The sequence below is a fragment of the Hyla sarda genome, chromosome 2 (genome assembly GCF_029499605.1).
Source record: "Hyla sarda isolate aHylSar1 chromosome 2, aHylSar1.hap1, whole genome shotgun sequence".
Lineage (NCBI taxonomy): Eukaryota > Metazoa > Chordata > Amphibia > Anura > Hylidae > Hyla > Hyla sarda.
The window spans coordinates 350,903,884-350,920,495 of record NC_079190.1 but is presented as its reverse complement, the minus strand read 5'-3'; the positions used below and the strand labels follow the sequence as shown (position 1 = coordinate 350,920,495).

The window sequence follows — 16,612 nt, the reverse complement described above, 5'->3', positions numbered from 1 at the left end:
AAGAAGTTAATGACATAGAAATCACTGTGTGTTCTCGGCTGGGTGCTGCTTCTTCGGCATGGAGCACTGTGTTGGGAGAGTCATTGACTCCAAAAGCTCCACCATTGTGAGTGGCGCTGAATACAAAAGTGTTCTTCATCGCTTAACATGTACAAAAAACATACAAGTAATGGAAGGTAATGTTTAGCTTGATGTCGTGGTGAAAAGAGAATCAACTAAGAAGTAAAATATAGTGTTAACGTGTACTAATACAACTGATAGTATCCATCACTCATGGTATAAAAGGAGCATACAAAGACTGATGATAATAAATAATTGGACTGTCATAGACTTCAGTCCTCATCTTTCTCCACAACCATCTATATCAGGGAGAATGATACCATTGTAAGGAGAAAGGCTTTAGATGTGGGAGTCTCTAAATTCTAATTAACTGATGTTCCAAACCATAATTAAGACAGTGAAGTCTTCCTCATTCTCCTCCTTTTCCCCTACGATTCTTCCAGCAGTTCATCACTGTGACTTCATCGGCAGCGCTCAGATGTCTTGTGTGATGTCACCAGAATCATCAGACCTGAATAATTACAGTTCACCGAAAGCCTAAACCAGCCTCACTTGCATAATTCAGATGTTGGCACATGAAATATTAACCCTTTCGGAGGCTACTGTAGTTCTACACCTTCTTGCATGAATGTTTACATATTAATGCCACCACGTCTTCTAGTTTACTATAATTTCATAACGGAACTGTGTTAATGTAGCTTTAAGAAAATATCAGCATAAATGTAGTATAAAAGCCTTTTCTTTTTTACAAAAAATACACATAGTAGATGATGGGAAGAGAAGCGTCAAGCAACGATTCTCTATATGAATTTATAATTCAAGGCAAAATGAACACAAACAAATAGGTAAACATGTAATATTGTAATGTTTCAGCCATTAAATTCTCATTTCTTTCCAGTTAAGAAAAAACTCCCTCTCTGTCCGCACTGCACAGTCTTCACGGGCCTCTTCCTGCCATCATATAAACATTGCCACGTCATTCGGAAATAAATCATTTTTCTTTTGAATGCTTTCATGTATCTTGTTCAGTAAAGGTCAATTGTCTTTGTTATAAAGGAGTCTGGTTTCCATTCACCTATTTCATGTAGCAATATAAGGAGATATAGTTGACACTTCTTTTAACAGTTTAGAAGCTGCTTGTTGAGTTGCCCGGTCTTCAATGGGAAAGGTTCATCAATTACAATGGCCAGCTGTGTTCCCTTCACCATTAGGACCACTTATTATTCTACTTTCTAGTGATGGATACATTCTGCCTTCATGGAAAGTGCCTACAAAACCCATTATTCTTGTTCATAAATGTTCAATTTTACCCCTATTGGGACCCCAAACATTCAGTACAGGCAAAAATGATAAAAAAAAAAAAAAAAGCCCATAATAAAATGCCAGGAGAAATAGATGAATATAATTTATAAGGTACATTATACACCCTGTACGCACTGGGCCACCAGAACCTTTTTTCTTAACTACAGAGATGGGGGGATGGGCAATGTTTTGTATTGGATATCGCATAGTAGCTCCGCTTCAGAGAACAGATGCTTTAACTGAGGTCGTCTCCTTCCACAAGCTTTTTTTCATTGCGTCTATGTTGATGAAAAGACACTTTAATGTCATCTTGGAGATGAATAGTGAAGATAAACTGTAAAGTCACTAAAGAACTGTATTATCTGTCTCCATATCAAAAAAATGTTTTGTTTCGGAGGCCCACCCAGTGTCTGGGCCATGGCATACTACTTGCAGAAAGAGATCCCAGGGAGATAAGAGTGAGTCCTGCAGTCAGTGTCTTGAAAGAGGAACTTGAAGCTTGAGGGGCCCTAATAGCGAGGGTTCATTAATCTTCAATGAATCTCTAGCTGCCATTTATATAACTCAATTTTTACTTCCAGTTTTTACTATATGTTTTTTTTTCTTCCAGACTCATTTAGTTTAAATGAAATAACTAAAATGAACAACTTTAACATCTTCTTTATGGATGGCTGCTGTGAGCAGAGAGTTCAGCAGAATATAATGCCACCAAATGTTTTCACTATTCGAATTTTAATGTAATAGCTATAACCTTATGTGATAGAATAAAAGACAAGTAGTCATTTATACAATGTCTGATTTTTACATCATTTACCGGAAATTTTTTGTCTATCTAACTGTGCTCAGAGCAGTGTTAAATAGAAAAAAAACCTATATTTACTCTCCTCGCTCCTTTGCCACTATTGCTGTCTCATTGTTGACTCTGTTGCAAAACACTTCCTTTCGTCAGTGTTGGCACAAAGACCACCCCATTCATCCAATCAGTGGCTGATGCAGGACACTTCTGCGGCTACTGGTTGGCTGGGCAGGAAGGTCCTTGTGCCGACAACGACAAAAGGAAGTGTTTCACAGTGGGTCTTATACTAAGACAGCTATAGTAGCAGAGAAACTGAAAAAAATGTGTATATATATATATATATATATATATATATATATATATATATATAAACAGTGGTCCCTCAACATACAATGGTAATTCGTTCCAAACGACCCATCGTTTGTCGAATCCATCGTGTTGAGGGATTCGTGCAATGTAAAGTATAGGAAGTTATACTCATCTGTCCCCGTCGCTCTGTACCGCGTCCTCACAACTCCCGATGCTGTATCAGGGGCTCCCGATGCTGTCCCGCTGCTCCGACGTCTTCTTCGGGATCCTCCGGCTTTTTCCGCATCTTCTCCGGTGTCCGGGCCTCGCTTTCTGGTGACGTTATTATCGCAAAGTGGACCCGGAGCAGCGGGGATAGGTAAGTGAACATGTCCGGGATGCTTAAAGGGAACCAATCATCAGATTTTACCCTATATAACGTTTGGCAAAGCGTTATATAGGGTAAAATCTTTATTTTCGGCATTCCCAAGGGATGATGCTGCCCCCAGGGATGGTGAAGATATGAAGTTATAAACTAATCACCGCCGCTGCCGTAAGTAGTCACCTGGGCGGGGAGCTCTTCTCATCTACTCCGGTTCTTCGGCCGGCAGCGATGCCCCCTCAGCTTGATTGATGGGCCGCGTCATCGCTCTGCTCCGTCTGTTCAGTGAGCGTAACAATGACGCGGCCCATCAATCAAGCGGAGGGGGCGTCGCTCCCGGCCGAAGAACCGGAGTAGGTGAGAAGAGCTCCCCGCCCAGGTGACTACTTACAGCGGCGGCAGTGACTAGTTTATAACTTCATATCTTCACCATCCCTGGGGGCAGCAGCATCCCCCAGGAATGGCAAAAATAAAGATTTTACCCAATATAACGCTTTGCCAAGCGTTATATAGGGTAAAATCTGATGATTGGTTTCCTTTAAACTGCTATCCGACAGCAGCTTAAGCATTTTGCGTTGTCGGATAGCAGTTAATGCGATGGCCCCGACATATAAAAGCATCGTATTTCGATGCTGATATCGACATGCGACGGCCTCTGAGAGGTCATCGTATGTCGATTTGATCATATGTCGGGGCCATCGCATGTCGGGGGGGTTGCTGTATTTAACTGCCTCAAAATAATAATACTCCTTTAAATAAACTTTTTTCCCCCAGAATCAGTTGCTGTAGTTTGGGGCTGTAGCTGGTAATATCTCTCTTTTTTTGTTCAAATGAGGACTATTAAACAGTCCAAACACAGGAGTGGTGCGGTTTATGGTTTATGGGGGGGATATATATTTATCCTGTACACATATTCCACAAAACCCTGAAAACCAATTATTAAATAACTTTTTAATTTTACTTTTTTACAAATCAAATGAATCCCAATGTCAAGACTTCAAGCACAGATATGGCATAATATATGTTTACATTACACTTCTTAGCCATACTGCCTCTCTTTGGGGCAATATAGCTACCTTTGTCTTGGTTGTGGAGATCATATATTTTGAAGTAATAATATTGGTAATGCATGTGCAATGAGTACATATTAACAGCATTGGTCCCTGAGTTCCTAGTACTATTTCAGTTCACCAGCCAAGTTTAAAAACCATAGAGCTCCTATAAGCGTTTTCCATGTTAGACTCATAACAACTTAACATTTGAAACTGGATTCTATGATATTAGCAAATCTTGTGCCTTTCTGACTTCCTTCCAGCACTATTCAAGAATAGTGCTGGCCAAAAGTTACGTCTGCCAGGAAAGCAGGAAGACCATGTTATCTAACCCACTGTAGACATTAGACTATTTAGCAGTCTGACTATCATCATTCACATCAATCAGGCAGATTAACAGAAAATAGGACAAAATGAAGTTACATAATGTACTGTCTGTTGTAAGATAGGACACAACTATATTGGATAAAAGTAGTTTTCACTTAAAGGGGTACTACAAAGGATAGAGGATAAGATGTCTGATCATGGGGGTCCCGCTGCTGGAGACCCCCGCGATATTCATGCCGGCAGCGGTGGTGTCCGGAACACAGAAGCTTGGAGCTTCCGTGTTCGGGATGTGAAGCCACGCCCCCTCCATTCATGTCTATGGGAGGGGGCATGGCGGCTACTACATAACCATCACGCCTCTTCCCATAGACATGAATGGAGGGGGCGTGACATCTGTAGTCACCAGTCATCTGGCGCGGAGTTCACTCCATGCACCGGATGACTTGGGTGGCGCAGCGGAGATTGTGGGGGTCCCCACCGGCAGGATCCCTGCGATTAGACATCTTATCCCCTATCCTTTAATATCCATTACCAGTCTCGGACATCAGCATAATTTAGAAACACACACAATAAATTTCCAGACAAGAATACATCATAGTAATGCCTTTATCATAGTGTAGCCAAACACATTAGATTATCCCCATGTGATATAAACATGCATGCTCACTGGTCACACTGAGCATACCTGTTTATGGGGAAGTTGAGAAAGATCATTGTTGGCCGAACAATCATTAGACTGACAGCTCCTGACTGTGTGTGCCATCATAAGACTTATCTGAGATGTATTAGTGACTCCATAATAAACCATTCTTCAGTGACATCCAGTACTCAGTAGCAGAAAACTATATATTTAGGCCTCTGCTTAGTAATGGGCGACACAGTGCTCAGTTATCTTTGTTGTTATAGGACATCACTTGAATAAAAGGCATAGTTATGTGTGTACATGTCTGTCACCACCACTTTTGATCATGGCTAAAGTTTTTCTTGGGTTCACCGGGGAGAGTCATTCCCTGTCCTGTGGATGGGAATACATTTTTATTGCTGAATAACCCCTTTGGAGAAATAGGGAATGTAAAGGAAGAAGAGAGAGTCATACAATCTGAAAGACAAATGCGCTGGAGTAAAACGCAACAAATGTATTAGGAGGCACCAGCCTATTAATATGTTTCTTGCCTCTGTGGTTGTTATACACCAAAGAATAAAATTTATGCCAGTTATAAGTTGCATAAAATTTCAGACATAATTTTACCAATTTGTAGTGTAAATTATAGTGAATCTGTCAGGCTGTGTGGTCCACGCCCCCTCATTAAGCCCCACCCACTTTTAGAGAAAGCGTCATGAGCGGGCCACAAAAAGTCACAATGCAACAGCCTTGCAACAGCTAATCATATCTACTAAAGCCTCATTTGTTTTTCTAATGTTGTTTTTTTTTTCCACTTTAAAGGGACAGTCTGGCATTTTAGTTTCTTTTTAGTACCCTGTCCACTTCCTGGTTGCCAGGATTTCACAGGTCAGAGTGCAGCTCAGCTAATCAATGGGCGCAGTGATGTCCTGCCTCGTCCAGTAATTGGCTGAGTGGCAGTGTAACATATTGGGCCCAAGCACCAAGAAGAAGCCCAGGGTCGGGGCTCAATACATTACATTGCAATGGTGATGTGTTGACCCTAGGCAACCAGGAAAAGGATTGAAGTGGAGGCAAGAAGCAGGGTACCAGATGCACTTGGGAAGGAGCGTAAGGTAAGTTCAGGTTTTTAGTTTAATGCTGGCAGCCTGGACAGATTTTTTGGTTTTTCATTCCATTGCATACACACATCTGGAACATAAGACCCGGCGATTGCTGGATCTCATAACTTGTAGGATAGAAAGTTGGATAGAAACATGTGGCTATAGAGTCATTTGTCCTTTCAATAACTTCCCTAAGATTAAGACTTGGTGCTGTAATTTATAGAACCTGTGCTGCTAATAGATCTAAGAGATAAGGGGTCTTAATGTGTTCTTTTATGGAGCTGCCATAACTAAAAAAAACTAAAAAGCCACCTTTGATATGTTCAAATGAATATCCTAGAAGACACAATAGTCAAAAATGGACTGTATCTACTGTTCTATTCCATTTCTGATAGAGTGGTTTTGACCAAAGACCATTTGACCAACAAGCAATGTAATTCCTTTCTTTAAGTCAATAACACTGAGCGTGATGCTGGCATGTTTTCTGAACACGTACAATGTAAGATTATAAATATATATATATATATATATATATATATATATATATATATATATACATTTTCCTCCAGATATTTTAGATTTGTGTCACTGTGGCTAGTACTTTATAAGAAATGTCTCTTTTAAACTGGCAGTGATTTAGATATTATTTTCCGTTATGGTATTATAAGGTTTCTTACTACATTATTCTTTGCTGTGGAGTATGCGACAGAATGGATTCTGAATAGGTGCAGACATTGCTTAGCTGTATGTATAGGATAATATAAAAGAATGGAACAAAATAGTGACTTAAGAGTTCTCAATACCATTTCCTTGGTACTCCTGACACTTGCATGGCATAATGTATAATGCGATATATGTTTTTTTTTTATATCAGCAAATATCTTTTGTGTAAAAGGATTTGTCCATTGTATCAAGAGCTCTTTTCTATCTATAGAACAAAAATTAACAGGTATACAAGTACATTGGATAGAATAAAGTGTTGCAACAGTACAAAAAATTATTTATCCTCTCACTTACCAAATGACCTGTATACACATAACAGTTTACTTTTATTTCATGGTGTCAACTAGAGATGAGCAAATTTCTGAAAAATTCAATCTGGCAAATTCACCAAATTATCTGAAAAAATTTGGTTCAGACCGAATTTATTTGCGGCAAATCACTATTAAAAACGGCTATTTTTGGCTTACAGAGAGGCTCAATAGGGGTGTAGAACACTTTGCCTTGTCCTTACATGCATAGGGAGTGTGCTGTGTTAGTGAAATAATTATTTTATTCAGTATGACATGCAGATTACAGGCATCACTATTAGAATCACTGCCAGAGAGTCTGGATCTGTCAGATTTTTTATGTAATTTTTATTTAATTTAATTTGAATTTATTTTTTGATTACTCATTCTGATAAGCATCGAGCTGGCTGTCCTCTGCCAAGCGAGATACCACCTGTTCCAGTCCCTGCCTCTCAGCACCCCCCTGACTGTGAAAGTGCAAATGTTTCATTTAATCAGTTATGGTTCATTGTTATCGCTCCAAGCTGTTTCATTGGATTCTTGTGATAGTTCCACAGGTAATATGATGTAGACAACCATAGGGCCTCAGTCTTGAAAAGATTACATAGATTTTTTTAAATTTAAGATTTATATTAGATTCCCAAGTTTAATATCCTGGTGAACTAATACTGTATAACCACAAAACCAATCTAACAAGGAGTCACATGGCGGCACAATGACAGAGCGTGGAGTTGGCGGCAGCATGAGGAGACCAGAGGGCCTCACAATCCCTAAGATTAAAAGATGAATTTTCAAATTTAAATTAAAGATTTATGGTAGCTAATGCCACCATAACATTTTTGGGTAATGTCCCAGGCACAGCAGCATCAGTAAACCATATAGTGGCTGAATGACACAGCCTGGAGCTAGCAGCAGCATGAGGAGACAATAGGGCTTCACAATCCCTAAGATCAAAAGAGGAATTTTCAAATTTAAATTGAACATTTATGATAGCTAGTGCTACCATAAAAAAATTAAGGTAATGTCCCAGGCCCAGCAGCATGAGTAAACCATATTGTGGCTGAATGACAAAGCCTGGAGCTGGCGGCAGCATAAGGATGCAATAGGGCTTCACAATCCCTAAGATTAAAAGATGAATTTTCTAATTTAAATTGAACATTTATGGTAGCTAGTGCTACCATAAAAAATGTAGGTAATATACCAGGCCCAGCCGCTTCAGTAAACCATTTAGTGGCTGAATGACACAGCCTGGAGCTGTCGGCAGCATGAGGAAACAATAGGGCTTCACAATACCTAAGATTAAAAGATTGTCAATTTTAAATTAGAATTTTCAAATTTTCAAATTTAAATTGACCATAAATGGTAGCTAGTGCTACGATAACATTTTTTGGTAATGTCCAAGGCTCAGCAGCATGAGTAAACCATATAGTGGCTTAATGACACAGCCTGGAGGTGGCGGAAACATGAGGAGACCATGTAGTGGCTGACTGGCACAGCCTAGAGTTGGCAACAGCATGAGGAGAACATATGGTGGCAGAATGAAACAGCCTGGAGGTGGCAGCAGCAGCATCAGGAGTCCTGAAAGTGACCCAGTGACAGAGTGGTGTGGTGGGTGGCAATACCAGTACCTGGTAATGAAGGTGGGTGAAAAAAGGTCTGATGCGGAGGAATGTTTGTAATTGGGGAACAGCGCCTTAAATCTGTTTTTGCACTACACATTTTTGTGAAATGTTTGTGTGGAAACATGGTCAATCTACTCTGATGCATCAGGCATTGGTGGTTGGAAATCCTGGCAGATCCATGCCTGATTCATCTTCACAAAGGTCAGTCTCTCCACATTTTTCATGGACAGCCAAGCTCTCCTTGGGGTGACTATGGGACACGGTGGAGGATGAGGAGGCGGAGTCGCACACTGTCGCAGGACCAACGGCCTGAGAGCGTGGAGGTGGAAGCGGCATGACCTGTCCAAGTTGCTGTTGCAGCTGTGCAGGAACCACATTCCCCCAGTGGGCCTTAAAGGACATGTATTGACCCTGACCATAGTTACAGCTCCACATGTCGGCGCTGCCGTGCACTTTGGTAGAGTGGGGTGGTGGGTGTTTATACCAGTACCCGGTGATGAAGGTGAGTGAAAGAAGGAGAACTTGGCATCAGATGTGTGGCATCAGGCGGGTGGCAGGATCAGAATAGTAGCTGGAGGCAGTAAGCAGTAATCTTTTTTGTCAAAGTGTGCACAAGTAAGTATTGAGGATATGCATTACGTAAAACTTTACTTTTAACATTATTCTTAGGATAAAATATATGGACCCAATTTTTTTTTTTTAATCTAACAAAAGGAAAGGTGTGCAAAAAACACCATGTGCCATCTATACCACCAAGTATTGATGCTATGCAAAGACCTCTAAAAGGTGGAAGGGAACAATGTATGGTCAATTCTAACAGGTGGGGGTAAAAACTTCCCCTGTAAGGCCCTACTCTCGCACTATTGATGCCCTAATTGGCAAGTGTTACTCATCCTAAAAAGAGTGGCCCCATACAGGATCCTCTCCCTATTTCCACCTTAAAACACTGCCATTTCACAGGGTTTTTAGGTGGAAATGGCAGTGTTACAATGGACCATATGTTGTTCTATTTCCTTTGTTCAAGGTCTTTGCATAACATCAATACTTGGTGGTGTAGGTGGTAGATGATGTTTTTTTGCACATCTTTCCTTTTGTTAGATTTCAAAAAAATTCTGGGTCCATATACTTTATCCTAAGAAAGGTTAAGTTTTAGCTAATGCATATCCTCAATACTTATTTGTGGTCTAATGCAAAGGAATTTCTGTAACTAGGGACCAGCACCTTAATTATGTTTTGCAGTATCCATGGAAGCACAATGAGAGAGCCTGGAGGTGGTAGCATCAGCATGAGGAGACCATATGGCAGCACAGTGACAGAGCCTGGAGGTGGCAGCAGCAGCATGAGGTCCATGCCAACTGAGGGATGAGTCCGAGGAACCCACCAACTGTTGACTGGGGGTGTCGGTTGTCACTTTGGATGTAGTGGATGACTGAGTGAACCAATCAAACACGGCTGCTGGGTTGCTGGTCGAGACACAACTGCAAGCTGACACCGGGAGCTCAGAGCTCTCGCTGCGACTCCTGCTGCCACCCGCCCCTACTCTACTGCACCTCTTCCTGTGCCTGACAAATTTAGGCCTCTGCCACTCCTCTGTGCACATCCTGGCACTTCTCTGCTTGACATACTTAGTGCATATATGAGGGGAGTACAATAGGCTTCACTATGCTTAAAACAGTATTTGTCTAGAACAGCAGCAGGTGGATACTTTTGGCTGGCCTTTTACAGTAATTAGGCCCTTAAGACTTTATCAGGAACAAAATGGTACAACGCTGAGATGTACATATGTAGTATGCACTTATGAGGGCAGTAGAATGTGCTCCCCTTCGCTTAACAGTATTTGTCTAGAACAGCAGCAGGTGTGTACTTTTGGCTGTTCTTTCACAGTGTCTAGGCCCTTGAGAGATTAACAGGTACAAAATAGTACACTACTTAGATGTAGGTACATGGTATGCACTTATGAGGGCAGAAAAATGTGCTTTTGTAACTTTTGGGGGCTTCTGTTTCTACGCAGTACATTTTTCGGTAAAAATGACACCTTCTCTTTATTCTGTAGATCCATATGATTAAAATGATACCCTATACCTTATATAGGTTTGATTTTGTATTACTTTTGAAAAAAATCATAACTACATGCAGGAAAATGTATACGTTTAAAATTGTCCTCTTTTGACTCCTATAACCTTTTATTTTTCCATGTACAGGGCGGTATGAGGGCTCATTTTTTTTGCATCATGATCTAAAGTTTTTTTTTTTGTTTTGAACAGACATTTTGATCGCTTTTTATTCATTTTTATATGGTATAAAAAGTGACCAAAAATATGCCATTTTGGAGTTTGGAAGTTTTTTGCACGTACGCCATTGACCGTGCAGTTTAATTAATGATATATTTTTTATAGTTCGGACATTTAAGCACGCGGCAATACCACATATGTTTATTTTTATTTACAGTTTTACAAGGTGGGATTCAAATTTTTATTAGGAAAGGGGTTAAATCATCTTTATTAACTTTTTTTCCCACTTTTTTTGCAATCTTATAGCCCCCCCCATAGGGGATTATAACAGGCAGTACATTGATGCAATACACACTGATCAATGTCATTGGATTGCAATGCATTGATCAGTGTTATCAGCGGTTGATTACTCAAGCCTGGATTTCAGGCTTGGAGCAATCAATCGCTGATCAGATGCACAAGAGGCAGTTAAGGCACCCTTCTGCTCCGTCCTAGCTGATCACGATTTTACCGCAGCGGTCCAGATCAGCCCGACTGAGCTGTTGGGAAGCTTTCACTTTCACTTTAGACGTGGCGATTAACTTTGATTGCCGTGTCTAAAGAGTTAATGCCAGACATCTGCCTGAACTGCGTTGTCCGGCATTAGCCACGGGTCCTGGTTGCTAATAGTGATAAGGATGACCCTTATGATTTTGATTACTGATCAATAATATATATATATATATATATATATATATATACATATATATATATATATATATATATATACAGTACATACCAAATGTTTGGACACACCTTCTCATTCAGAGTTTTCTTTATTATCATGACTGAAAATTGTAGATTCACACTGAAGACATAAAAACTATGAATTAACACATGTGGAATTATATACATAACAAAAAAGTGTGAAAATATGTCATATTCCAGGTTCTAGCCACCTTTTGCTTTGATTACTGCTTTGCACACTCTTGGCATTCTCTTGATGAGCTTCAAGAGGTAGTCACCTGAAATGGTCTTCCAACAGTCTTGAAGGAGTTCCCAGAGATGCTTAGCACTTGTTGTCCCTTTTTGCCTTCACTCTGCGGTCCAGCTCACCCCAAATCATCTCGATTGGGTTCAGGTCCGGTGACTGTGGAGGCCAGGTCATCTGGCGCAGCACCCCATCACTCTCCTTCTTGGCCAAATAGCCCTTACACAGCCTGGAGGTGTGTTTGGGGTCATTGTCCTGTTGAAAAATAAATGATGGTCCAACTAAACGCAAACTGGATGGAATAGCATGCCACTGCAAGATGCTGTGGTAGCCATGCTGGTTTAGTATGCCTTCAATTTTAAATAAATCCCTAACAGTGTCACCAACAAAGCACCCATACACCATCACACCTCCTCCTCCACACCAGCACACCTGTGAAGTGAAAACCATTTCAGGTGACTACCTCTTGAATCTCAACAAGAGAATGCCAAGATTGTGCAAAGCAGTAATCAAATCAAAAGGTGGCTACTTTGAAGAACCTAGGATATGACATATTTTCAGTTGTTTCACACTTGTTTGTTATGTATATAATTCCACATGTGTTAATTCATAGTTTTGATGCCTTCAATGTGAATCTACAATTTTCATAGTCATGAAAATAAAGAAAACTTTGAATGAGAAGGTGTGTCCAAACTTTTGGTCTGTACTGTATATATTAAAAAAAAAATAAAAAAAAAATATATATATATATATATATATATATGCTATTATGCTGCAGTAAAACATTATTTTCCTCATGAGACATGGCAGCTTGCTATTTGCTTGGGACCTAGAAGAAGAAGAAGACCTTGGGACGAGGCCAAACTACGCAAGATAAGAAGAGGTTGAAAGTTGGAGTCAAAATGTTTGAAGAAATGTAGACTGCAGAAGGGCAGATATGTCCAGAATTTTCTGGTAGAATAGGGGGAAAGGCAACATAAGTGAACTATGGCCAAGAAAGAATTGAATGTTTAATATGCTAATATATACAGACGCAATACTCAAATAACCAATCAAAATATAACATGATGATTTTGACGTGATAACTAACCTCCCCTTTTTGTCAAATGTAAAAACCAATTTACTTCCGTATAATAAACAGAACTCTTTGGGACAGTTCCTTAGCCAGTATGCTGAGAAAGAGTTTTATACCAACATTTTGTCTGGTGTTTATTTCTTGTGCCGACACTCAGCAGTATACAGCGGCAGTCACTCACAGTTTAAGGCCTAACCAGAAGCCAGCCTTAAAGGAGTACTCCAGGATAAGAAAACGTATCCCCTATCCTAAGGATAGGGGATGAGTTTCTGATTGCGGGGCGTCCGACCGCTGCCCCCCCCCCCCCCCCCCCCCCCCGTGATCTCCTGCACGGGGCTCTCGGCTCTTTGCTGAAATAGCTTATTTCAACCACTGCATGATGCGAAGTCCGACACGACCCCTCAATACATTTCTATGGCAGAGGCGGAGGCTGCTGATTGCAGCGCTCCGGCTCTCCCATAGAGATGTATTGAGGGGGCGTGTCGGCTGCCGCGTCATGCGGTGGTCGGACACAGCCCCTGGCCGCTGACTGTCGGGGCCCCATACGGGAGATTGCGGGGGGCCCCAGCGGTCGCAGCCCCTGCAATCTGAAACTTATCCCCTATCCTTAGGATAGGGGATACGTTTTCTTATCCCGGAGTACTCCTTTAACATTAGCAGCTGAGACTGTGCGGGTATGATGCAAGTTCAGCTCCTGAGCTCGCTTCATAACCCTCCTGTGCAGCAGCACCGTTTAGAAATGGCGTTTTGTGGCAAGGAGTTAAATAAGTATTTATGCACAATACCAGCAATACTCAACTCACAGGACTGTGCAGATATGATGCAAGCTTAGCTTCTGAGCTCACTTCATAACCTTCCCGTGACGCAGCACCGTTTAGAAACAGTGTTTTGCGGCAAGGGGTTAAATAAGTATTTATGCACAACACCAGCAGTACTCGACAGTGCTGCAGCACACAGTCGCTGTGTGCTAAACCCCAAATTGCACTTTCTCTCTTAAAGACTATTAGGAATGGACTGCTGGGTATGTATTATACTGTCTACGGACTAGTATAACCAGCAGCCCATTTGTTGTGGAACAAAGACACAGAGTTGCGCTAAAAACGTATTCCTCCATCCTGTGCTAACATTTCATCAGCTGAGCCAGCTTGTTTAAATGTATGAGGCAACACACAGCACGTTGACGTGACTAGGAGATGAAACGCTGCTGGAAAAAGCTTTTCTGTGTAACACACAAAGCCCTGTCTGTCCTATCTCTCTGCAGTGAAAGGATGAAGTGACTAGCCGGAATATGGCTGCAGATTATACAGGGCTGTGATATCACAGGGGTGACTGGCTGCTGATAGGCTGCATGCCGCATGTGATTCAGAATCATCCCGCCTACCCTTGTTCGTGCCTTCCCAAGATTCCTTGCCCCATGTCCTCACATGTGGATCCGCCATTTTAGATGCCCTGGAGCCTGGACCGCACTAAATGGAGTTTAATGAAGCGATTTGCGCAATAGAATCGTGGCAATATTTGCATTCATTGTGAACCGAATTATTCCTGAAATTCGTAACGAATTTGGATTCATCAGATTCGATTCGCTCATCTCTAATGTCAATGTGTTATTTTAGTGTTGCTGATCCATAAACCAAGGATATAGCTACTTTCTAGTTATTGTTAACAATTATGTACCAAAGACATTTATGGAATGGGTGTTTGTTACTACCGGTAGATACAAATAAGGCCTAAAGAGCACCTCTCTTTAGAGCTAAACTGTATACTGCATGATAGTAGAGGACTTTATAGCTTCACTACAAGGACAGCATGTCCCCAAAATGTATTTCAAACTAAAATCATTCCCTTTAAAGCAGGATGTATTCTTATTGCCATAATTGGAGTTGGGAAGGAATTTGCCCCCCTGGTATGGGGCAACTGGCATCAGTCTCAAAGAGGCTTTTGCCTACCTTTGGATCAATACAGTAGGGACACAGTAAGGATATAGGTTTAACTGGAAGGGCTCTTGTCCATCAAGTTCAACCTAAAAACTTATGAACTATGAACTTTGTAACATCTTTATTCTTGAGCAGAAATGTCCATATCAATACAATTGTAAATGCAGTCAGGCATGAAGTGCTCCAAAATCTCCTGGACTTAATGAAGCACAGTGGACCGACACCAGCAGATGACATGGCTCCCCAAACCATAGTAATTGGGGTGGGGGGGGGTTCATGAGCTGTAACCCTAATCATCACAATTATGACAAATCACAGCTTGAACTATCTTGCTTTGCATGTAATGAGTATCTCTCATATATTAGTTTCAACTCTTGAGTTGCATTACTAAAATAAATGACATGTAATGACAAGATTTGGTAGGACCAAACATCAGAGAGAGATGAATAACCTACAATCTTAGAAATTGTTGATCTTACTGTATATGCAATAGAAGGTTTACCAATAGGTTCCTTACATATATCTTCTTCTCTTATGGTTTATTATCTATGTATGTCTATGGTGTTGCAATAGAAGGTAAGGAGGTAGAAGGTGCACTTGAACTTTGAGGCCTAAAGGAGTCCTAAGAAGACACCTGTATTATAACTTGTAGGTGTTAAGCCTGGATACATGAATTGCTATGGAAGCTAAAACAGCGATTGCTATGGAAGCTAAAACAGGATTGCCGACTGCAGAAAAAGAGAAAAAGTATTTTTTTTCTTTTTGAAATGTAAAAAACTGTGTTTTTCAAAACAGCCTGGATCATCTTATTTCAGTGTCCCTCTCTTCATCCTGTACTTTTTCTGCTTCAACGCAAAAAAAGGAGTTCCTTCCCCACCTCTGTGATGACAGTGTGATTAAAGGGGGCAGGCTATGTGGCTCAGTTCTTAAGTTATTCTAGTCCCTTTACCCATTGCATTGAGTAGTAGGCTGGATTAGTTATTAAACTTAAAGGGGTACTCCGGTGTAAAACTTTTTTTTTTTTTAAATCAACTGGTGGCAGAAAGTTAAATAGACTTGTAAATTACTTGCATTAAAAAATCTTAATCCTTCCAGCACTTATTAGCTTCTGAATACTACAGAGGAAATTATTTTCTTTTTGGAACACAGTGCTCTCTGCTGACATCACGAGCACAGTGCTCTCTGCTGACATATCTGTCCATTTTAGGAACTGTCCAGAGCAGCATATGTTTGCTATGGGGATTTTCTCCTACTCTGGACAGTTCTTAAAATGGACAGAGATGTCAGCAGAGAGCACTGCGCTCGTGATTCTGCAGAGAGCTCTGTGTTCCAAAAATAAAATAATTTCCTCTGTAGTATTCAGCAGCTAATAAGTACTGGAAGGATTAAGATTTTTTTTAATAGAAGTAATTTACAAATCTGTTTAACTTTCTGGTACCAGTTAATAAAAATAAAAAAATAAAGTTTGCCACCGGAGTACCCCTTTAATTGCAAAGCCAACACTTAAAGGAGTACTCCGGTGAAAAAAAAATTTCTTATCAATTGGCTCAAGAATGTTAACCCCTTAAGGACCCGGGGGGTTTCCGTTTTTGCATTTTAGTTTTTTCCTCCTTACCTTTAAAAAATCATAACTCTTTCAATTTTGCACCTAAAAATCCATATAATGGCTTATTTTTTGCGCCACCAATTCTACTTTGTAATGACATAAGTCATTTTACCCAAAAATCTACGGTGAAACGGAAAAAAAAAATAATTGTGAGACAAAATTGAAAAAAAATATGCCATTTTATAAATTTGGGGGGCTTACGTTTCTACACAGTACATTTTTTGGTAAAAAT

At 40.6% G+C, this 16,612-nt stretch overlaps 1 protein-coding gene across 3 annotated transcripts in view; it reads left to right on the top strand.

The window, feature by feature from the left end:
* KCND3 (potassium voltage-gated channel subfamily D member 3) overlaps window positions 1–16,612 on the top strand; it is a 453,762-nt gene that overhangs the window by 2,246 nt on the left and 434,904 nt on the right. The window lies entirely within an intron of this gene.